Source organism: Myotis brandtii, unplaced genomic scaffold (genome assembly GCF_000412655.1).
Source record: "Myotis brandtii unplaced genomic scaffold, ASM41265v1 scaffold17, whole genome shotgun sequence".
Taxonomy (NCBI): domain Eukaryota; kingdom Metazoa; phylum Chordata; class Mammalia; order Chiroptera; family Vespertilionidae; genus Myotis; species Myotis brandtii.
The window spans coordinates 5,648,296-5,672,545 of record NW_005356259.1 but is presented as its reverse complement, the minus strand read 5'-3'; positions in this window follow the sequence as shown (position 1 = coordinate 5,672,545).

Here is a 24,250-nt window from a genome sequence, read left to right as displayed (position 1 = left end):
GGTATATACATACAAAGGAATACTATTTAGCTTTAAAAAGGAAGGAAATTCTGATACATGCAATAATATGAATGAATCTTGAAGACGGACTAATGAACAAAATGGAACCAGAAGCATGCTAAGCAAAATAAACCAGACCCAAAAGACAAATATTGTATCATTCCACTTATATGGGCTATACAGAATAGTCAAGTGCATACAGACAGAAAGTAGAATGGTGGTTGCAGGGGCTGGAAATAAGGAGTTATTGTTTAATGGTACAGAGTTACAGTTTGGGAGGATATGAAAGTACCAATGATAGATAGTGGTGACGGTAGAACAACAATGTGAATGTACTTAATGCCACTGAATCATATACTTAAAATTGGTTAAAATGGTGAATTCTATGTTATGTATATTTTACCACCAGTCAAAGGGAATGACACTGTTCAAACGGTAAAGAAACTGTTATGGAGATATTTTACATATTTAATTTAATAGTTTGATTATACCAATGATTTATTTTATTTCCAAATCAGAAAAAAAAAGGTATGAAATTCTCAAATAGCATTTGTTCTTTCGGGATAGAAAATATGACCTGCTTAACAGTATTCTAGGTTTCAAAAAGTACTATAGTGAAAAATACCTGCAGTTATAGAATAATTTAGCTAAAAGAACTAACTAGTAATGAAATATTTGAAAGAGAAAGTAAAAATAAATACATGGCATATTCAATTTCACAATAAACAGTAAAAAAAAACTCTGTCAAAACAAAGTAAACTAAAAAATGACTGTCATTAAGAATAATTTATCAAGTATCTCCTGCCATTAAAATTACTGAAATATTATATGAAGAATTTATGTTTTAAATAGACAGAGTTTTATTTTTATACAGACTAGCACACTAAATTGCAAAGTCACTTTTCCATTAGCAGATTCATGATGTTAACAGCACTCTAAATGAAGAAAAGAGAAATAATAAGAGTGGCTCTAATGCAACAGATCTGTGGATGTGAGGTGAGATCTGTGAAAAGACCGAAGCACTCAGCAAGAAAGGACTTCTAAAAGTCATCTAGCACCTCTGTTAGCCTATGGGAGCACTAAAACTACACACATCATTGCTGACAGATGAAAATCTGTTATTTTTAGATTTTAGAGGGGAGGAAAAAAAAATCCAACTTCCTTTAAAAAGTCATTTCAGAGACAAACAATATTTAGAATAATAAAATTCCTATTTATACTCAATACAAACCCTCAAATAGTCCAGCTTAAATCTACTTCCTCTTGTTCGGTCTTTGTGGAAGGTGCAAAACAGCTGACCACTACAATACAGCCTCACATAGAAAGTCTTCAGCTTTCTCTTTTGCGGGGACAAATATGCCACCTTTAGCTTTTCTCATAGGCTTTATTTTCTACTCATTATAAATCCTTTTATCTAATGCACCTCTATTACTGTTATAAGGCCAAGAGAAGAAGTGGGTGGTATTCTCATGCTCTGAACTGTCAACCAGCTAGCACTGTCTTTATTCTTGCTTCTCCAAGTGCTGGTATCTTTGTAAAGCCATCCAATGAAAGCTGAGAAATCATGGAGAAGGTTAGAAGGGGAGATGGCCAAGGAAGAGTGGGAAAATTAGATATGCATAAAATCAACTTCTGACAATTCTGAATACAGCTCATTAAAAGGTAAATTGTGAGCATTCAGAAAAGAAATCACTGGCATGAGGAAGTAGCATAGGTTCACTAAAAAAGGTCAGCCTGGTTTTGAAAACACTGTTAAAGAAAAAGGCATGGCTCTACCTGAGACCTAGAGTAGCTTAATTTCAGCAAGACTTTAAAAATATGTCCAATATATTCCATGCTCAATATGAGAATACAATGCTAGACGCTAGTTCATTTAGATGGGTATGTATCTGGAATCTATTTAAAGAATGTTAATAAATGAATTACTATCAATGTGTGAATAATATGCTACCAAATACATATTTTAATCATGAAGTGGGCAAAACAACTACCTCTAAATATCTCAAAATTCAGTAATAATGGGCAAGAACAAATTATCTTTACATATGTTAAAATGGGTTTAAAAAAAGTAACACACCTTTGAGATACATATGTATTGGTTTGCACTAAGTCGTTATACAAAGAATTCCAGTGAAACAGAATTAAAGTGCCAACAGTGAAGCGTTTGCTAAACACAAAACTGAGTGATGGAGAATCTACCTTAAACAGACCTAATACTGGAGGGCATGGAGAGTTCAATCGAGGCCTAAGAACTGGCTCATGTAGAGTTCAGTCAAGGTCTAAGTACTGGCTACTGTGAAAATATATCTGGGTTTTGGAAATAGGTATTGGCCCACCCACAGAAGGGCTACTAGGACACGAAGGTGGTATCTGGGGGTAATGTGATAAAGGTGATTACAGAACTAAAATTATTTAGCTTAAATAAGAGTGAGAGATTCTAGGATAGGGACTATTCTTTACTTTAAATATCTAAAACCCTTTCAGATGCTCTCTAAAAGAGAACTGACACATACACAGCCTGGAGGGAAATGACTCTAGGGACCACAGAGACAAACACAACCAAGTGTCAGCCTCCCTTGGGTGGTCCCCAAAAGTCAGCTCTGAGTCTCCCTCGAAGCCAAGTCAGTATTCGGTCACGATCTCTAAAATAAATCCAGCTTCACAAATTATCTTTTTACGGTTTAATATTTTGTGGGAAGACAAGGAGTAAGTTTTACATCACACTATGCAGACTAGAAACCAACAAGATTACCCACACACATCCATTCTTCTTTCCCTGAACGCCACCCCAACTCTCTTCCATTCTCCTCCCACACGGGGTCTCAAAAACCACCAGCCATGCTCAGCCACACTAAACCCTAGGATGTAGCTGAATAAGGGCCATTTATTATTTCTCCCAGGTATCTTAAACATTCCTCCCACAACCTCTGGGAGCTGTTCAAGTATCCCTTCAACCCAAGAAGGGTTTCTTTCTAGGTGGAGAGATTCCCCACCGCTAGCTCCAAGGGGAACACCTCTTTGAAAACATGAAATTGAAGAGAATTCTGCTGATCTTGCATCGCCAACTCTGGAAGATATCACCTCGTTCTTTTCCTGCTGTTATACTGCATTAACCTGAGCATTCAGGTGTGTACCCTCGGTTTGAGTCCTGTAAGAAAAGTATCTGTTTCCTCATGTATAAAACAAATATAATAATACAGAAACTTCCTCAGCAAGTTGCTGTAGGATTTAATAAAATACCTTAAGGAGCCAGCCAAACTACCTGGCACATTCGTTTATATTGCAGAGCCATAATGCACTTCTAAAAACATATGACATTTTAAAGAAATTCATTCTCGTTAGCACAAACGTAATTAAGGAGCGGAAAATTTCACGAGCATGCCCAGTGGTAAATAGTTGGCATTCTTATACTCTCATTCTCTAAATCAATGTCTTCTAACAGATTTCTCTTTTATCACCAGCGCTGGACTCAATTAACTACTCAAATACTTCTCAAAACATACTGTCGCTGGTTTAAGATCTAATTTCCTTCTCAACATAAACTAATCTTCAACTAGGTAATGAACATGTGCCTTCATAATATAGCCAGTGTCTCCCAACACTCTTGTATCTGACCAATAAAACAATGCCTAACTAGGTGGTGAGAATCAAATAAAGTAATAATGCAACAGTACTTTGTAAACTGCAATGCACTACATATGAATGAAAATCTTTGAAGGCCACAACGAAAAGGAGCTGGGAGTTGTCTGATCAATTTCCAAACTCTGACTTGTACTGAGTTTCTCCTGGACACATACTTATTCCATGATGGGAATACCAGAATAAATCCTACTTATATGCAAACCGCCTGTCTAAAATACTAAGTTGAGCACAGTAGATCTTGTCTTATAGAATAAGACTTTTTTAACCTGAAAAGTTCTTAAAAGATCATCTAGTTCATTCCTCTCATTTTTCTTAATAATCAAATTGAGGTCCAGAGGACTACAGAGAGGTTGGGCTCTGTGCACTGTTGTGTTTTAATCTACACCCTGATGACTGTCACATGCGCACATCATGTGCCAACAGTTCTGCGCCCCCACTCCCCACATTTTAAGAAAAACTGTCCGCAGTCAGCTAATCTAAAAGAGGGGCTACCTATTATTTGTAAAAGTCACTTGTGAGGTGTTGGTGGAATCATTTAACAGAGAAGCAATCATCTCCCAGAGAGGCTGCAGGGAAATGACTCTGCCTCTAAGCACAGATCCATGAAGGGACTCATTTATTTACTCGGGGTTAATGAGTGATCCAACCAACTCAGGGAGGTCAACATCAGCTATCACATAAGGAGCATCTAGCATGTGCCCAGCACTTGACACATATCTAACCTCACAACAATCCCTATGAGACAGAGGTTGTCTGCCAATTTCACAGATGAGGAGATTCGGTTCCCCAGAAATTTAGAAATGTGCCATGGTCACCCCACCAGTTAAAGTGTTAAAGTGAGATTCAAACTGAATTCTGCCTGCTGGAAGACCAAAGTCTTTTAGCATAGAGGAGTGAACCAGAGAAAAATCTACCCCGAGGCAACCGCACCTAAAGATCCCTGGCCATCCAAATAGGAAACCAAGCATATTTCAAAATGTTAGCAGTTAGCTCAAAAACAAGACAGTAAGTAGCAATGTCTCAAGTGTCTGCTATGGACCACACACTGAGTGTTACTGCTTGAACTTGAGTTGTGGTCACCTAGAACTTAGGTTTTTCTTTTTTTTTTTTAATATATTTTATTGATTTTTTACAGAGAGGAGGGGAGAGGGATAGAGAGTTAGAAACACTGATGAGAGAGAAACATTGATCAGCTGCCTCCTGCACACTCCCTACTGGGGATGTGCCCGCAACCAAGGTACACGCCCTTGACCAGAATCAAACCTGGGACCCTTCAGTCCGCAGGCCGATGCTCTATCTACTGAGCCAAACCAGTTAGGGCAGAACTTAGGTTTTTCTAGACATTAGAAGACAACATTTCAAAAGAAATAGGGGGATGAGGAGGAGTCAATCCACATAGCCTGGCTCAAAAACAAAGGACCAGCCACAGAGCTATGGTTCTTAGCATGGTGTCACTCAGGCAAGCCCATCTGGACTTGTGCCGAAATAGGGCACAAGGGCACTGCAATAAGCAAGCAAATAAAACCTAAAAAGAACTGTTTCTCAAAAGTCTCTGTGGACTGTGAGAGCACAAGGCACAGGAGACTTGGTGAGGCCATGAGACAGAACGCAACAAATGCAGCTATGCGCACTGGCAGTCCCAGCGTATCCGCGGTGCTCAGTGAAAAGTGGCAGAAGCTAGGCCACCTGACTTCAACGGCTCTGGACGACACCACCCCCGTGAGCCACAGCAAGAGTGGAGGATAATGATGGAGTCCATGTGGAAGCCAAGAGCAAAGACAGCTGAGAGGTTCTTCCTGACAAATCCCAGGATGGACTGGGAAAATAAATGGAAAGAGATGGGTTTCCTGAGGCTGGCAAGAGTAGGTCGATGCACACACTGAGAAAATATTCTTTCACCATTTGCCATGTGACTTCATGTAAAGGTCACATTCTTTGGTAAAGAAAAAATGTAATTATCTAGAAACAGTCTTAAATGTGAGCATACTGATTTAGGATACAAACACTTCACTAAGAATTTTAGAAAGAGAAAAAATATGATTTCATTTCAGTACTTCAAAAGCCCTCCTTTGGAGTAAGTGCACTTACATATTTTGGGGGTTTGTTTCCCCTTACAGAAGGATATCTTACATCTGTCACCACTAGATCTGGGGTACAAGAACCTTCCCTTTCCTTGTTTTCTTTCACTTCTTCCAACATGTATCTTACAAGATGCATGGTACGTGATAAGCACACAGTAAGTGCTTACTGAATACAATACATTTATTTAAGACGGGGAAAGTGTTTGGGAGAATTATGCAAATGAACATGACATCCTCCGCCACAAATGCCTGCTCCAACAGCTCTTTTCCTTTTAATGTCACCAGGAAGACAGGCATACTTGCCTGCTCGTATGTACATTAGCTTTCTAATAGTCTGATCAGTGACACATTAAATTTTTTCCTTAAACATCTACCTGCATAGCTCTGTTATCATTCTTTACGGAATGCCATCGCTACTTAAAATTTCAAAACCTCAATTATAATCACTGATCAGCCTACTCAATGACTTTGACACCTTAATGACTAAGAGAGCAAAGTCTTTAAAACTAGACTACATAAAACATAAAGAAGGTAAGCACACAGGAGTTTTTGTTTAAGCATGATGAAATTGTTTGATTTCAGAATAAAATCAACACCCCTAGAACCAAATTCTGAAATCACTAAAACCTTACAGACCGGGCACATATCCCAAAAAATCATTTCTATGTTTTATACATGTACTGTCTGATAGAAATACAGAATTAGAAATTCTCTGCGATGGATAATACTATCAAATAAAATTTTGCTTCCTTTTAAAAAACAATCATGGTTAAAATATCAAAAAAAAACAAAACAAAATAATTCATGTGTTTGGTTAATATCAACTCTAAATGGTTTGTCCTTATTCATGTAAGGAGACTATTAAAATCATTAAACTTTTCCTTTTACCAAGAACAGCTCAATAATTTTAACAGTTGCATAATCCTACTTAGAGAGTCAATAATTTTGAAAATTCTCTGCACTTTAGTTGAAATACAACCTTTTATAGACAATCCTCTTAAAAATGAATTCAAGGCAAAAATGGAAGAATAACATGTATTATTTCATTTTTCCATAACATGCAAAAGGAATTTTTGCTGCAGTGATAGTTCTCATTAAAGACAAAACTCTATTTTATAAAAAATAACCTACTTAAAAATTTTATCTGTAACCTAGTAAACTGCAAATGCAAGTCTGTCATAATTAGACCCCACATATAATTATGGAGCACAGCCCAGAAAGCTATTCCTGAGGCCAAAAGCTCTAGTTACAATCATCAAAATCTTTCTCAGTCTTTGCAACTTGGAGAAAATACCATTTTCAAGAGATATTTATAGTTTTCTCTTAATGTAAATATGACCATCATTTGCTTGAACTATAAATAAAGCAAACCTAAAAGTGATCTAATAATTGAGCTGTGTGATATGTCAACCATGAACCTAAATAAAGTTACTCCAGTAAAGAACATAAATTACAGTAAAAGCTTGTCTATCTAATTATCCAAATAAAAAACAAAAGCCCAACATAATTCCAGTCTGGAATGAATGTATACACAAGGGTTCACAGCATCGAGTTCTGTCATCCTATCCCTGCCATTCTTCCCAGGGCAAACGCCCAAAGGTTTGGGGAAGATTTGGACTGTATTTCAAAGTCCCTGGACACCAAGTTCAATCCTAGCTTATCATAACTGTACCAAATACAAAACTCACCATATTTGCACAGAGGATTAAAAACACACCCTTAACAAAACATTAGCAACCCAGAACCCAAACATAAGACATTATAATTATAAAGATAACAAAATAAAGGTGTGACCTCTACTTTTTTTCCGTCTAGTGAGTATAGAAAAACGATTTCTATAGAGACTTGCATAAGTTGCTTACCTGAAACATTTCTAGAAATTATACTAAAGGAAATAAAACAAAATAGAAGTCAGAAAAGATTAAGAAAGCTATACAATCTTCTAAATGCAAGAAAGAAACGTATTACTTTCAGTTCACTAATTTTTTTTTTTCCTCTCCTTCTTGGTCATGGCACAAAGGATGTATCTTTTTTAGATGATCCTGAGTAAAATACCTAGGGCCCTATTTCAGAATGTTAAGAGCATTTACTAATATGAACCCTCAAAAAACATGACCAGAAACATTTCTTTGGATAGTCTCAGTATTTCAGCATCTGAGATGGAACAAGCAAGCACCCGATCGCAGGCACCCAGGCACCTCTGACTTGTTTATAAACCATCTCGCTGTTTTTCTCGTACAGTCTCAGGGCAAGATGACCCCCAAAATATTTCTAATTATCCTGTAGAAATGGAAATGGTTTCAATTCCAATTCAATAACTAGACATCAGTGTTCAAATATATGTATATAAAGTTATTTAAAAATACAAGCATTAACTACAGCTTACCAATTTTTAAGATACACATTTTATAACCAAAACTTTAATCCATAGTTGTAAAACCATGCATTCTACCCATATGAAAGGTAAATTCTACATTAAAATGAAAACTGTTATGTTTCTTGAAGAGCACATTGGACATGACAGGCTTGACTAATCTGCCCTCGCTATCGAGTCAGGCCAGCTGGCTATCATCATGCAGGGCCAGCTTGTCAGTGACAGGGACATTTTTACATGGTGGCATATTCTTAAAAATGTATTATTTTAATTACCTTGGCTAATGAGAAAGTCATCGATGCAGACTAAAGTCTCTCTAAAATATAACAGTCCACATTTTTTTCTTTGGTAAATATAGTCTAGCAAGTATAATGAACTCTTTCTTCAAAGATTCAGGGAATTTAATTACATCAGTTTTTTATTTAAATCATGAATTCCTTTTTTCATTTGATATACTTCATCCCTAGATATCAAAGATCTGAGATGAGAATGAATATAGTAATACTAAGCCCACATTATATATATCCTGAAGTTGGTTTCTCCTACTCATTTTTTAAAAACCAAAACACTATTTTAATGTATATGTATGATTTTGTCTCCGTTTAAAAAAATCTAGTTAAAATAGTTGATTATGTATATCAAGTAACATTTGGTGTTTTAAGTTATAGTTATTAATTCTTTCAACATAAGACATATTTATTAATTTAGTCAACTAATACTTACTGAATGTCCACTGCTTATCTGGCCTTGTCACCTTAATAGGGGAAAATACCCTTTAATTTCACAAATGCAAAAGCCACATGAAATAACACAAGGATAGATGCTTATTTTAGATCCAAGCATAAGAAAGTACTGGCAGGCAGTATACCGCAGGGGTTACCAACCTGGAATTAGGAGAGGAGATATAAAAAATCCAGCCTGGCCACTTACTAGTTGTATATCCTTGGGCAAATTACTTAGTATTTCCTAGTTTGTAACATAAGATTAATATTGTCTACCTTAGTTCTAGAAAATTTATGGAAATAGGGCCCCTGAAAAAGAAATGGGAGAGGTAATGAAAGGAGAAAGAACATCATAAATAAAAAAGTAGAGAAATCAACTCAAACAGATCAACCTAATAATATTATTGCTTGTGCTCATGTGTAGGCCACAGGGCTGAACAGTTAACAGCTCTGAATTGGAACCGGCCTCCCTGTGTAAATTCAAATTCCACCCCCAGCATTTATCCTTCCCGTAAAAGACGTTTCCGTTTGTGTTATTTTGTCACTAAACTTCCCAAGGGCAGGATCCATGGTGATGCATGTTGGATCCACATACTTGACACAGCCCATAGCAGATAGTAGCTAATTTAATGGGCACTGAATGATATCTGCATTTAGGTCCACAAATATTTTTCCCACATATAAAATCAGGCTACTTGGTGGAAAATTATTGAGCCTTATGATTCATGATATCACAGATGATGCCTCAATGACACATTTACTCCAATGAAGGTGGGAACACCACAGGAATGAGGGTTTTGCAATAATTCAATTAGAGAAAAGGGAGGAGAGAATTGAGACATCTATGGCATTTGGTAGTATAGGCATGCCAAATGCAGAAGCAGTCTATATCTGATTCGTATTATAATCAGCACAGAACAAGTAATGTTAATGAGAACTGCATAGTTTGTAGTATTTTGGGCTTTGTGGTTGCTTAGGAGTAAGATATGTGATTTCTATACCTAATTATCTGTTTGCCTAATTGTATACATTTAAGTGATACTGTGATATATTTAAATCAATAGCAGGAACCTATAAAAAATCTTTCCACTTTATTAAGAATCCATATATTATTCAATTTTGGTAAAAATTCTCCCATGGGCAGAACTGGAGATAAATGAGAAGGGAAGGGTATTCCTGCAGAGAGAAACAAGAGCAAGGGTATCAAGATGGAAAAGCAGGGAAGTACTCAGAGGCACAAGGGTCAGCCAAGAAAACCAGGGAAAGGAAGGGCGAAAGCCAAACCACAGAGGCTCTTGAATACCATGCTAACCAACAGTGTGATACTCTGTAAAAATGGGAACTACAAAGATCTCTGAGCTGTTACTGATAAGATCAAAGCTGTCATTAATTGAGAATGAAGAGCACCAAGCCTGTAGGTTGGAAGACTAGGGAGGAGGGCATTACAACAGATTGACTATGTGAAAACTGAAGAAAGAGGATGATGGACAAGGCGAGGGAAATGAGAGTAAACAAGGCTTGGAAATACCCGGATGTGAAAGCACAGCAAAAGAAGATCCCAAATTGACATGAATTAGCCTACAGTAACAGTCATTAAAAAAATCCGGAAAATAAGAGAATAAACATCTGTTTGTCTAGCACCCTGGTTAAGAATGAAAAAATTCGGCACCCTGGTACCCCTCCCCCTCATCCACTTCTCTCCCCCTTCTCAGAAATAACCAGCATTTTAACTTTGATGTTTATCCTCTCCATGCATTTCTTTCTATTTTGCTATGTATGTGTGTACCTATAAACATCTGGTATAGTTTTGAAGATTTTGTAATTTTATATGGCTGTGTCATAGAGTGTATCATTCTGCAGAATGAAAATTTAACATTGTTAGTGAGATTTAGCATGCATTCACCTTCTCTATACAATATTTCACTTGTAGAGTTGTATATAGCATTTCATTTTTAATATATACTCTCATTTATTTATTCGTTTCTGTTCATTTATTTATTAACTACTGATGATTAATGATTTAGGTATTTCCAAATTTTGCTATTTAGCAATATTGCAGGAAACATTTTTCTTGGTATGAGTGCAACACTTTCTCTGGAGTTGGCACCGATGAGTGGGATTATGGGGTTCAAGGGACGTGTACCTTTACTAGATATGGACAAAACGTTATCCAAAATGGTTCCACCAACTGACGCTCCCACCAGTATTGTATTAAAGTTGTCCAAGTCAAAATTTCAACTGTCTAATTCTTGTATGTGAGAAATTATAACTCATTTTAATTTGCACTTCCATGATAATAGGGGGTATGTGGTGCATAGGCAATGTTAACATGAATAAATTAATCTTGTCTATTATAGTTTGCATTTTTTTTTTGTTTGTTTGTTTCTGGTTTAAGAAAGTGTCAACTTCTGATGAAAAAGTTCTTAGGTTGTATACCCTTAAGGCAAATAAAGTAAGTCAATATAAAATCATCATTTGTTAAGATCACTGAAAGCATAGTTATAAGGTTAACAATTTAAACAATTCTAAATATTCTTATTTAACTTGAAGTAAAGCAAGTGATCTTTGTCAAAAAGTAATAAGACCAAGAAACACACAGTGGAGAAAATACATACAAGTACGCAAAGTATTACAGGACAGGTTCTATAATAGACCAGACTAACTATTTTTAAAAGAGAGTCTTTATATTACCCCTTAAATCCAAGATGGCAGATTAGAGTAACAATGTGAAGTCATTTTCACCCATAAATTTAGTACATATAATTACAAAAATTCTCAAAGCTAATGAGGGTGAGGTGAAACAGCAGCCTCACATACCACCTGTCTCAGTGGAAAACGTGCATTTGGGGAAAGCGATCTACCTGTACATGTCATAAGCTTTAAAACATCTCAAACCTTTTAACCCAGTAATTTCAGGAAATAATGGAATACAGGCAGTGATAAATGCATAAAATATGACCATCACAGCATTATTTCAGATTATAAAACTGGAAGATCTCAATTTTCTTTCTTTTTTAAAAAATGTTTTTATTCATTTCAGAGAGGAAAGAGAGGGAGATAGAGAAACCTCAGTGATGAGAAAGAAACATTGATTGGCTGCCTCCTGCACGTGCCCTACTGGGGATCGAGTCTGCAATCTGGGCATGTGCCCTTGACTGGAATAGAACCAGGGACCCTTCAGTCAGCAGGCCGAGGCTCTATCCACTGAGCCAAACCGGCTAGGGCTCAATTTTCAACATCAGTATGATTAAATAAATTGTGACAGATCTATAAAATGGATTATTATGTAACCACTAAACAAGATGTACTGAAAATGTTTAATAATAGGTAAACATTTAAGCCAAAAAGGGTGCAGTTACAGGCATAGACAGTATCATGTTAACTATTCAAAATGCAGAAAAAAGAAACTTACTCAAAGATTTATTTTTCCAAATGTGCAAAGTGTACACCTATGCTTTATAACTAGAGAATTAACATTTGAAAATAATGAAATACAAGAAAAAATAGAGCAATGCCTATACTTTGTTCTTATAACAAAATAATGCTGCATATGACTGAGGATTTTCAAGTCACACTGAGACATTAATAATATCTGGTGTCAGACTCGAGACTGAACAACACAAAATAGATGAGACAATGTACATATATGTGTATGTCATCACTGATGGAATAGTTTCATAAAATGCTACTTCTTTGTTGTCTAAAAGTCAATAAAACTATTTTCTGATACTGTATATATAAAGGATTCGGAAGTAGCAATATATATTTTTTCTTTTCTTTTTTTTTTTTTTAACAGTCTCACAGCCTTTTCCCGGCTTTTCTGAGGAGCAAGTTCACTGACACTGAGTCAGAGAGGAGTACTTGATCAAAAGGTAGCCCAACCCTTCATTTGCCGAAGGCCCAGGCCTCCACAGCGTGAGATGGGAAGATCAGATTTATCTAATTCTGCAAAACTAAGTATTTGAGGCAGTGAGAGGTGTGACCTGAGCTTAAATCTCATGAAGCGAGGACACCAGGAAGCCAGAAGGAAATCGCTGCAGCCCCGGAGCCAAAGACACCACACGGGGTCCTGGACCCACTGCTTCATGGGGAGTGTCCGCCTCAGGTTTCCTCCAAACCTTCTCTGTAACACTGCCCTTGGCTAGAGCTAGCTTGAGGAGCATCTCTTCCTCGTAGGGGAAGAGCCCTCCCTAAAAACGGAAGTGTTCTTCACACACTGAACATTATTTATCTATCTATCAGCACAGATGACAATTTATTTTTTATAAGAGAATGATATATAAAAAATTAAATGTGAAAGTAGAGAAACAGATACCTAGAATGGAAGAAAAAATAGTTTCTATTTTATGCCCAAGTAAGTTGCAAAAAAAAGGTGTTATTTATAAAGTTTCCATTGTGAAGTTGTAACAGTAGACTGATTTAGATGGTGAAACAATCCTGGCTCTCTATTACATAATCCATTATTAGAAGGAATGTATTCGGAAGGTTACTATAATAACGGAAATGCTCTGACTGAATGTTTCAACTTAGGGCACATACATATCAAGTTTTGGAAACTTAATTATAGTAAACTAAACCTTGAAAATGCAACAAATGTGAATGATATATAACATTAGTAAAAACTACCCTTTCCTTGCCTGGCCAGCTTGGCTCAGTGATCGAGCTTTGACCTATGAACCAGGAGGTCATGGTTTGATTCCCGGTCAGGGCACATGCCCAAGTTGTGGGCTCGATCCCCAGTGCAGGGCGTGTACGAGGCAGCCGATCAATGATTCTCTCTCATCATTGATGCTTCTATCTCTTTCTCCCTTTCCCTTCCTCTCTGAAATCAATAAAAATACATTAAAAAAAAAAAACTAACCTTTCCTCAATCACAGATTACTATATGGGGAAAATGACAAGTAAGTTACACCTCTATATTTTTACTCAAAATGTTCTATCAAATAAGATGATGATCTTGGCTGCGTACTTGCCCACATAATATTTATTGATTAAACCTATCATAAATCTAAATAGCTAATTTTAACTTCCAGAAATCTGGACACACCATTATGACAAATAAATTCTCTACTATTACATAATTCTAAAAATATTAAAGTTCAACTCAACTTATTCCCCCATTAGATCCTTTGTAGAAGTTCCTTACGGCATTTCCTACCTTTATTACAAAATATAAGTTGCTTATCTGACCCATTCTAATGCTTGAATTTTCTAACATTTTTTTTATTTAAATAACATTTGCTCACTGATGAACAAAAACATCCAGACACATAAACATATAATTCAAAATCTACACAATTCTATGAATTATAAAAGCATCAGTCTTGCTGACTGAGTCTCCAAAGGTGGTCTCCAAAGGTGGTCACTATTAAGAGTCTGCTAAAAGTTTTATATTTTTCAGAATCACTGTTTTTATACTAGTTACTGTTACATTAGAGCTTAAGTTATTTCAGATGTGACTGCTAAAACTACAATGGACCACATTTTTTGGTATAGTTCTGAACTATTAGGCATCACATCACTATGTGCACAGTATAAATTACTGTGCAGCTCATTACTTATTCTTTGCTCTGAAAGTTTTTGAATAGCTTTTGGCAAAAAGCAGTAAAATTCAACCTGATGTATAAAATGCAATCATCCAAAACAAAGTTAAAATGATATACTCCGAAGGCATACTAAGACAATGGGAGAGAGAAGAAACCCAGAACCCATTTTTTTTTATACTTAAACTTACAACTAAACAAGCCAAAATAACCATATTGTTTTTATCTAATGCTTATATTCTTAAAGAACATTTTTTCTACTTTAATTAACATCAGCTTCCCAAAGTTTATTTCATTCCCAGACACCTAGATAATGCAGACCATAGGAATGGCATGCTACAAATATTTGTTGAATGAATTTACGCACGTTTCATAAGAACCAGATGTTATAACTACCTTAAAGTAAACCCAAGCAGCAAATGATACTACAATAAAAGCAAAAGTTACAGAACATTTATGCTATATTTAATCACAAAATATTTCGTATTCTGTGGGTACTTGTCAGTAAATATTATTGTGAAGGACAGTTTTCTAAGATGAAAATTCCCTTTAAAGGCAATGGAAATTCTGTTGTATGTGCATACAGATTAGGAGAACTGAAATTATACAGAAATAGCATGATCAATTATTTCAAGTCCAATGACTATAAACTTTCTCAGAATTTGAAGTCACTTTTTAAATTTACTTCTCACAAAGGAATTTCATCATGAACATTATCAGATGAAAATGTTCATAAAGTCATTATTATAAGGTCACATTCAACCTAACCTGAATAATCATGTCATCAAAAGAAGAAATTCACTTTAAAAATTCTTGCTTAAATACACAGAAGACTCATTATCACTAATTACAGTTTTTGATCACTCTCCAGGAAGCACATGTTTCCATGCAAGATAATATCAAATAGTTTTTCTCAAAACGCACTCTAAAACAAGGCTCCAGATTAACATTGGAAGTTTAACTATATAATAAGTTTAATAGGCATTATATATGTGTGTGTACATAAATGTGAATGCATGAAACATAATGAGTGCTTACTTTGTGCGAGACACCGTTTTAAACAGTTGATTGATAAGCTCAGGGGAGGCTTCATGATGTAGCAAAGGGATAAGTCTTGGAAAACGCTCCTGAGAGGGATACATGGAAAAGATCCAGGAAGAACTCTAGGACCCCAGGGCTTGGCGTCTCGAAGTATGGACTGGACTGTGGGTCATCAGCAAAGGCATCCCCTGAGAGCTTGTGAGAAATGCAGGACCTCGGGCCCCGCCCCAGACCTACTGAATGAGAACCTGCATTTTATAAGACTCTGACTTATTTCTATGCATATTAAAGCTTCAGAAGAGCTGCTTTATGAGAGTAAGATGAGCACACATGAAACATCAAGAATATACAAAAAGGATCATTGTGACAAAAACCTAACTTCAGAGCAAGAATGTAGACAACAGAGAATGTAATGCAGGGGATACTTTGAAAATTATTAATGTGCTTTTTATCTTTTACATAAACATGAAAAATGGGAGAAGAGGCAGACAGGGTGAATTAGTGCCGTCCAGATAGAAATGGATAAGTACAAGTGGCTTACTTCCCACCAGGTATCCCAAGGTAGAGACCATAAACCTGGCAGCCACGGGGTAATCGGTTACCTGCTAGAAACTGCAGAAGGCAGATGAGGATAAGGGGGCAGGGAGTCACCACTCTCTTCTCCTCTGTGTGCCAACGTTTCAGAGGTGAATGGTATGTCAGAGAAGATGAAAAGAGGCCTATTTGGGGTCCTGGGAGGAGAAAGTCACCTGGGCAGCCACACATCTAAGCAGCCTGGTAGAGAAGTGTGGGTAAGCAGAGGGAACACCGAGCCCATCTCTCCCCTGCACCTGGGCACCACTGCAGAATAGATGCAACATATAATCTTCCTCATGCTTGAGGCGACAGGAAGAGGCAGAACACTCAAGATAGCTAAGAGCTTAGCTACACGTACTGGTTCGGCAGCAAAGGGCTGCCCAGGAAAGAAAGAGATTGGGAGGTGCACAGCATCCATGAGAGACAAGGGAGAGTCGAGATAACAAGAGAGATGACTCTGACGGTGACTAAAATGAGATACAATGGACCAAGAAGGATATTCACACTTAAGCGGTAGGTGCCAGCAGACAAGAAACAAGCTGACTACCAGGGACCAGGGCACAATGGCAGTACTGGGAGACCCTCCCCCCACACCCCCTTCACACACCTCTCACTCACCTCTCATCCTAAGCAGAGACCATATTTAAGGAGGGTATGAGCAGTTTTGCTTGGGTTTTATTAAGTTTGTTTGTTTCACTGCACAGCAGGTTTTTTAATTTAAATAGCAAGTTTTGGATTAAAAGAAAGAGCAAGTCATTATTGGGACTAGTTGCAGTGAGGGTTCAGATATCCAGGCATACCTGCATTCTTATGTAAGTGGTTACAGTGGAAAGTGAATTTCTTACATTTTTAACTGGAAGATCATCTACAGAGAGTAAAATGCACACATCTTAAGTGTACAGGTTAAGTAATTTTTCCACATGTTTACATCTGGGTAAGCATTCACCATAGCAAGACCTATAACACTGGCTGTATCATAGAAGGTTCCCTGTGCCCTCCCTCAGTCCATGAGCACCTGGAAGGCCACCACTGCTCTGATTTCTCTAGCCCGTCCTAGGCCCTCCTGTAAATGGAACTATAGAGCGTGTACTGGGTTTTATTAGTTTTAATGCTGGGCATGAGGTGAGAATGTTTATGAAGCAGGACACAGGAGTCTTAAGAAGGGTGAAGACGGCAGAGAGAATCAGGATAGATGGGAAGGGCCCGGAGGCAAGAGAGATGAATGAGTGAGCAAGTGCAGGGTGCAGGCCTTGAGGTAGGGGAGCACCACTTCATCAGTTCTGACAACTTGACTGATGAGCATTAGGACTTTTTACAAACACAACAAATCTCTTACATGCATTTCCTGATCTGGCTGCTGGTGACATTGATGTGCTCAGTGTGTGAAAACTCAGGAGATCAATTTTAAATTGAATATAAATAAATGTAATTATTGAAATTAAATCACCTTAGAAATACCAGTAAGAAGGCAGTTTTCTTCTAACTCCTGTTATAGTATATTGATCTTAAGAGCAGTTTACGTACAGGTTCCATGGCTCTAAAATACCAAGAAAGGCTGTCAAATAAAAGGCATGTGCCCAACCAAGAAAAAATATGTACATTAGATAAGTAAAATCTGAACTGTTTCCCTAGAAAGGCAAGGTACACAGAAGGAATTCTAGGTAATTCAAGGCTAAATCTTAGGGACTCCTTTGAAAAGTCATTAAAAGTCATAAATACTATCACAGATTCAGCCTTTCCTTGTTTGTATATCAAGGTTACTGCCACTTTTCAAGAGATATTGTTTCTCTTGTAAAAATAAATTCATGGTAATTCTGGAGTTTTATTAGGAATCTCTGTGAGTCATCAGTACAGGGAATTTCAAAAAGGTTTTAAAATTTGTAGAACGTAATCATAAACTCCCCTGAGAAATTCACATTCATTTCAATCAACTCAAATAATGTTTCATAATTTACACCAACAGCTTTGTTTTATTTTCAAGAAAAAAAAAGTCCGTAGAAAATTACTGCATTTGTTTTAAAATTGGTCATAAAACATATAGAAAGCTACTTTTAAATGTGCAGTTACTTAAGATTCACTCCCTATAGAATTCTTGACACAGCACAGATATTTACCTGGTCTATTCCCAGTGGGCATTCTGCTAACAGAAATCCAAGTCCCATGAGGAAGTTTTGGTGGGATCAGAAACTAGGGATTAAGACTGATTTTATATTTATTGAATCCTCTGCTATGTAGCACACTCTTTGCTAAGAAGAGCCAACAAAAGAATGTCTATGACCATAAATGGATCAAACTGCAAGGAGGCAGAAAAGGAGGGCTGACCCCAAAGAGTCTCTAAAGTATTTAAAACAGCTGGTATTTATAAGAACTTATGTGCCATGCCCTTCCTGTTTCTAAGTACATTAGAAGGATTAGCTTACTTTTCCCCCAGCACTATGAGATAGGCACACTGCCTGACATTTATAGAAAAGAAAACTGAGGCTTAAAGAACTGTGGTAACTTGCCCAAAGTCTCAAGGAAAACATTTTACTGCCAGAGTTCTGGGTCAACCGCCTTTCCCTCTCTAGAGAGTCTCCTTACAGAGCTAAATAAATTTTGGAAGGATAAAATTCCTTATACATAGTATAAGAAAGCTAGATTCAAAGATGACATGTATAACTCCTAAACTGTAAATGACCACACAATACAGAGCCTAAGGCCAATCAGGATCAAAAAATAAGCTCAGAAATACATGAAGGAAATGGACAAATTTATAACCATAGTAATTTCTGAAAGACATGCTACCTATACCTTCATTCCACAAGATCAACAACTAAGACCTCAATCTTAAAGCTCACCTCCCTAGTCTCTGTTGTAATACCATTCCTTTCCTACTTGCCATTTTGAGGAATTGTTTTTATGTATATACTAGAGGCCCAGTGCATGAATTTGTGCATGGGTGGGGTCTGGCCAGCCCACCCCAATGGGGGCCAACGGGGCCCGGCTACCAGAGGGGAGGGGATGCAGGAGGTTGGCCGTCCAGCCCCGCCCCCAATTGGGGTGGGGGTTCCTATTGGGGCTGGGCTGTGGGGTGGGGGACCGCAGGTCAGCTGGCCCTGCCCCCGATGGGGGGAGCGATTGGGGTCGGGGCCAGCTGGGGGAAAGGGCCCTGTCCCCAATTGTGGGGGTGATCATGGGCGGGGCCAGCCAGGGGGAGGGGCTGTGGACGGTTGGCCAGCCAGCCCCACCCCTGATTGGGGTGAAGAGGGACCGATCAGAGCCCTGATCGGGCCGGTTGGCTGCCGCAGTGCGTGTCATAGGGACCAGTCGTCCAGGTCATTCCATCATTCCGATCCCTTGGCTTTTATATATATAGATTTTATTTCCCTAAGTAGATTATAAATTCTCTTAAGGATGTGGTAAACTAAGACATAACTTGACACCAAGGACACAAAACAACCTTTACAAATGCCACCAATGGTAACTCTTACCACCTAAGGACAAGCAAGACATAAAGAATAGACTGTGGTAAGCTTGTGAGCACCACATCATCCCATGTGACAGAAATGACTGTGAGAATATATTTAATGCCTCATTGCATGCATTTTAAGAAAGCAGTGGAGCCCTGGCTGGTGTTGGAACATTGTCCCGTATACCAAAAGGTGGCAGGTTCAATCCCAATCAGGGAACATACCCAGGTTACAGGCAACTGATCTTCTATGTTTCCCTTTCACAACCATGCTTCTCTCTCTCTCTCTCTCTCTTTCTCTCTCTCTCTCTCTCTCTCTCTCATCAATTAAAAATATTTACAATTTAAAAAAAGAAAGCAATCAAATAACATGTGAAGTAGCAATGCAACAATCTTGTTGAAAACAAAATGTCCCGAATATTCAAATATAAAATCACATTTCACTTTACCTTTTAAGAATCACAATATTTTTCTGATTATGCAATAAGAATTTGGTCCTCTCAATTAATTTCATTTCTTAGAACTGTGTTAGGAATGATGCTGTAAGCTTTCATTCCACTAACCAGCAAAATATAAAAGAGATACTGTGGATATACTGGATCAAAATTCACTAAAATTACCCAAGGCACTTTAAAGAACTACTAGTCAAAATTAATATTCAATCACTGAACTTGTCACTCACTTAGTCAACATTTATGAAAGGACTATGTACCACTCCATTAGGTGATAAACAAGTTGGACAGATTCACGCTCTGATGGTGCCAACCCCATAGACATCACAGACAATGAAGATGTAAATGCACAAGGGGATTTCAAAATGGGGTAATTATGAAGGGAGAGGTAGGAAGACTGATTTAGACTGGACGGTCAGGAAAAACTTCATTGAAGAGGAAGCAAATAAAGAAAAGTCTTATTCTTTCACACTATGTCTCAAGTGGAATAGCATTTGAAGCACCAGAGACTGGTAGTTCTGCTCTTACTGTGACTGTCACACACATTACAAAGGAATGAAGAGTCTAAAATTACAGTCATTATGCATTCCCTGAAGTTACACATGAGACATCAGTAAGGATATCTGGAAGTGCAGTGCTTCTGCAACAAATAGAAAAATGTGAAAATGGCTTTGGAATGAGGCAGTAGACAGAGGCCACTGAGGAGCACACTAGGAAAAGCCTAGCGTGCCTTGCCACACTCAGAGATACAGACATCAGCATCACTCCCAGGGAGGGCTCAGAAGGAAGTGAGGACCCTGGGAGAGAAAACATATTTGCTCCTAGAAAGCACCCAAGTTGTCATGAACAGACCGACTGTGGATAGATTCATAAACTGTAAATGTGCTACCGGTGAGAACTTGGATGGAAAGGCGGAACATGTGATTAGAGACTAGCAGTGATGGCGAACCTTTTGAGCTCGGCGTGTCAGCATTTTGAAAAACCCTAACTTAACTCTGGTGCCGTGTCACATATAGAAATGTTTTGATATTTGCAACCATAGTCAAACAAAGACTTATAGTTTTGATATTTATTTTATATACTTAAATGCCATTTAACAAAGAAAAATCAACCAAAAAAATGAGTTCGCGTGTCACCTCTGACACGCGTGTCATAGGTTCGCCATCACTGGACTAGAGGAAAGAGGGTCCTTGGATTTAGTGGCAGCGATCTTAAGTGAATTATGTCCTGCAGTTTTGTGGAGCAGAACTTCTACGCTATGGACTTGGATATTTAAATGAGATTTCCAGGAACCTTGTAGAAGGTGCAACCTGTTGTTGTTTTTCTTGCTGGTTATAGAATAGGAAGGAAAAAGACCAATTAAGAGAGAACAAAACAAAAGAATGCTGTCAGATCACCATAATTCTACAGGCAAGAAACAGGCCGACAAAATGACTCAGCTGCAAACATGTGCTAACTTTCTTTAAAAAGAAAGAATGACTCCCAGGGCGGAGTCCAGGGCCCGGAAAGCTGAGAAGAGTCGCGGAGGATTATCCGGAGGCCTTGAAACCTAAGGTACTTTGGAAAGTGCGTGGGACTGATGACTCCTTTTTTAATTCCCACTTTCTCCTCTTTTGAACAGGAATGCCTACGACGGGTGTCCTCTTCCTGTCCCACCATTACATTCGAGAAGCAGATATTGCGTTTTCTAGTTTCAGAGGGTCACGGATGAAAAGGAATTTTGTCCCAGTGTGGATTATACCCAGAATCTCACTCATACCCGAGTGCAATCATGAGATCTGGATGTTGACATGATGCTGTAATAGGTTGAGATTTACGGAGAGGTTGAGACAAGGTAAATGCTTTTTGCATGCAGGATAGACATGAATCTTGGGGAACCAGAAGGGCAGGCTGTGGTAGGCAGAGTAACAGCCCTCAAAGATGCCCAGGTACCAACCCCTGGAACCTGTCACCCTAATGGCAAAGGGAACTTTGCAGATGTGATCAGACACAAGGATCCTGAGAGGAGACCATGATCCGGGATTATCTGGGTGGCCCCAATGTTGTCTCAGGGTCCTTCTAAGTCAGGGGTCCTCAAACTTTTTAAACAGGGGGCCAGTTCACTGTCCCTCAGACCGTTGGAGGGCCGGACTATAGTTTAAAAAGAAACTATGAACAAATTCCTATGCACACTGCACATATCTTATTTTGAAGTAAAAAAACAAAACGGGAACAAATACAATATTTGTATTTGCATGTGGCCCACGGGCCGTAGTTTGAGGACCCCTGTTCTAAGTGAATGAGGAAGACTCCACCAGCCATTGTTGGCTTTGACATGGAGAAAGGTGCCATGAGCCAAGGAAACCTGGTAGCCTCAGAGGCTGGAAAAGGCAAAAGAATGGACTCTCCCCTGGGAACGCCAGATGAAAGAAACCCTGCTGACATCCTGATTTTGACCCTGTGAAACCTATTTTGGACTTCTGGCCCCCAGAAATGTAAAATTAATACATGTGGCATTATTTTAAGCCACGAAGTTTATGGTAATGAACACTCATTTTAAAATTACTTTTGCCCTATTTCTGTTAAGGTTCTTAATTAGTATTTAATAAGTTATGACAGAAAGCAGCCCAACCGCTACAAAATTAGGTACAATTGACGTTATTTCATATGGCTCAAATGCCATCTGGGATCTGAGCTTCACCAACATCACACTCTGGGAAGTCACACATTGGGTAACTGCATTCCAGAACATGTGACCAAGAAATATGTGACCTAGAAAGGTAACAGATTCATTCAGGCCCCTCCATGTGAATCTGTGGTATCTTGAATTTTCCAACGCAGAGACATGTATAACAAAGTAAAAATTAGGACTGTGATTGAAAATTCAATTTTTCTTTTAAAAAATTATAGCAATCTTTTTCAGGTTTAAATGATATCTCCCACTAAATCCTATGACCGGCATTATATCCTAATATCCTAAGATATTAATCCTAATATCTTCCACTAAAACCTCTAACATAAGCATTATATTTCCCATCATTGATAAATTTTGCAAGACTCATGCTCTTTATTATGTTTAAAAGAAGCCAAAATATAGAGATTAGAAGATGATATTTATCATAACAAAAAAAATGTTTTTAAAGACTAGCACTCCAAGTGCAACAAAGTAGACCTTCCACCAAGGAATATCCATTGTTGTTTTCTTTAATTTATCAAATAATGTAATGACTGTTAAAGGTCTTATAAATATGGATAAAAATTCTTAAACCAAACAATTTGCTTTTAGATAACATGCATTATTTTGTTCTTCAAATACTATTACTACTCCTTTTTTGTTTACATTGTTTGTCTGGGTAGTTATTTATTCCCATGGACACTGAAAATGGAAATGTATAAAGTTGATAATCTAGGTAAATCCTAATCCCACACAAGATATCAATTTAAAACAATTAAGAAATAATTATGCACAGGATGACTTACTAAGATTCTGCTCCTAAAGTGCTCACATTAGTGAGAGAAACAGGCAGGGCATAAGGCTAACCAACACTAGAAACCAGAGTGCCAATATGCTTTACCATATGCCAACTGTCTCTGATTGGAGGGGGGAGAGTGCCCTGAAGAAAAGAGTACAAGGACAGAAGGAAGCCAGGTATAGAAGAAGGTTTTTATTCTGCAGGCAACAAAGATTTCTGAGCAAGGAGTCTGCATGGTAACTACGGTCGGAAGAAGAGCTAGAAGCAAAGACTAGAAGCAGGGAAGCCAACTTGGAATTAATTAGGCTGCCAGAGGCAGAGGAGAACTTGAATTAAAAATGTGAGAATGAAAAACAGAAGATACAGAAAAATCAACCCTTTTAAAACACACTTTAATACCACCTGTAGCTCCCATCAAAGTAATTGCTCATTGCTAACACAAGGCAGGTGAGTGAGCAAGAAGCACATAACCCATGTTGAAACACCAGGCCCATTTATTCAAGGATATGCTTTCTGACATCTAAGATCCTGAGCCAATTCTAAGGAAATAGCTAAAGCAATGAAAAATCCAAAAGTTCTGCAATACCAGAATTTCTCAACTAAGGAAGCCATAGGGCAAGTTTAAAGCGAGCAGAAAGGATTAACGATGTAGCTTTTCAAACAGCTGGTTGATGGTAGCAATGGAAAAATATTCACCAAGCAGAAGGAATCTAACCCCTCCTCTCGTTTTTACTCCACCTATAATATTTAAACCAAGCCAAAAGAAAAGGAGGTAAGGGTGTGGATTTGTATTTGGGTTTTTGAATAAAAACTCAAGAGCTTTAAAGTGAAATAACTTATGAAGAATTAACTCATGTAAACTTTACTCTTATATAATCTAATTCCTTATAGCTTTAAAAACTATAAACTAATATTCAGT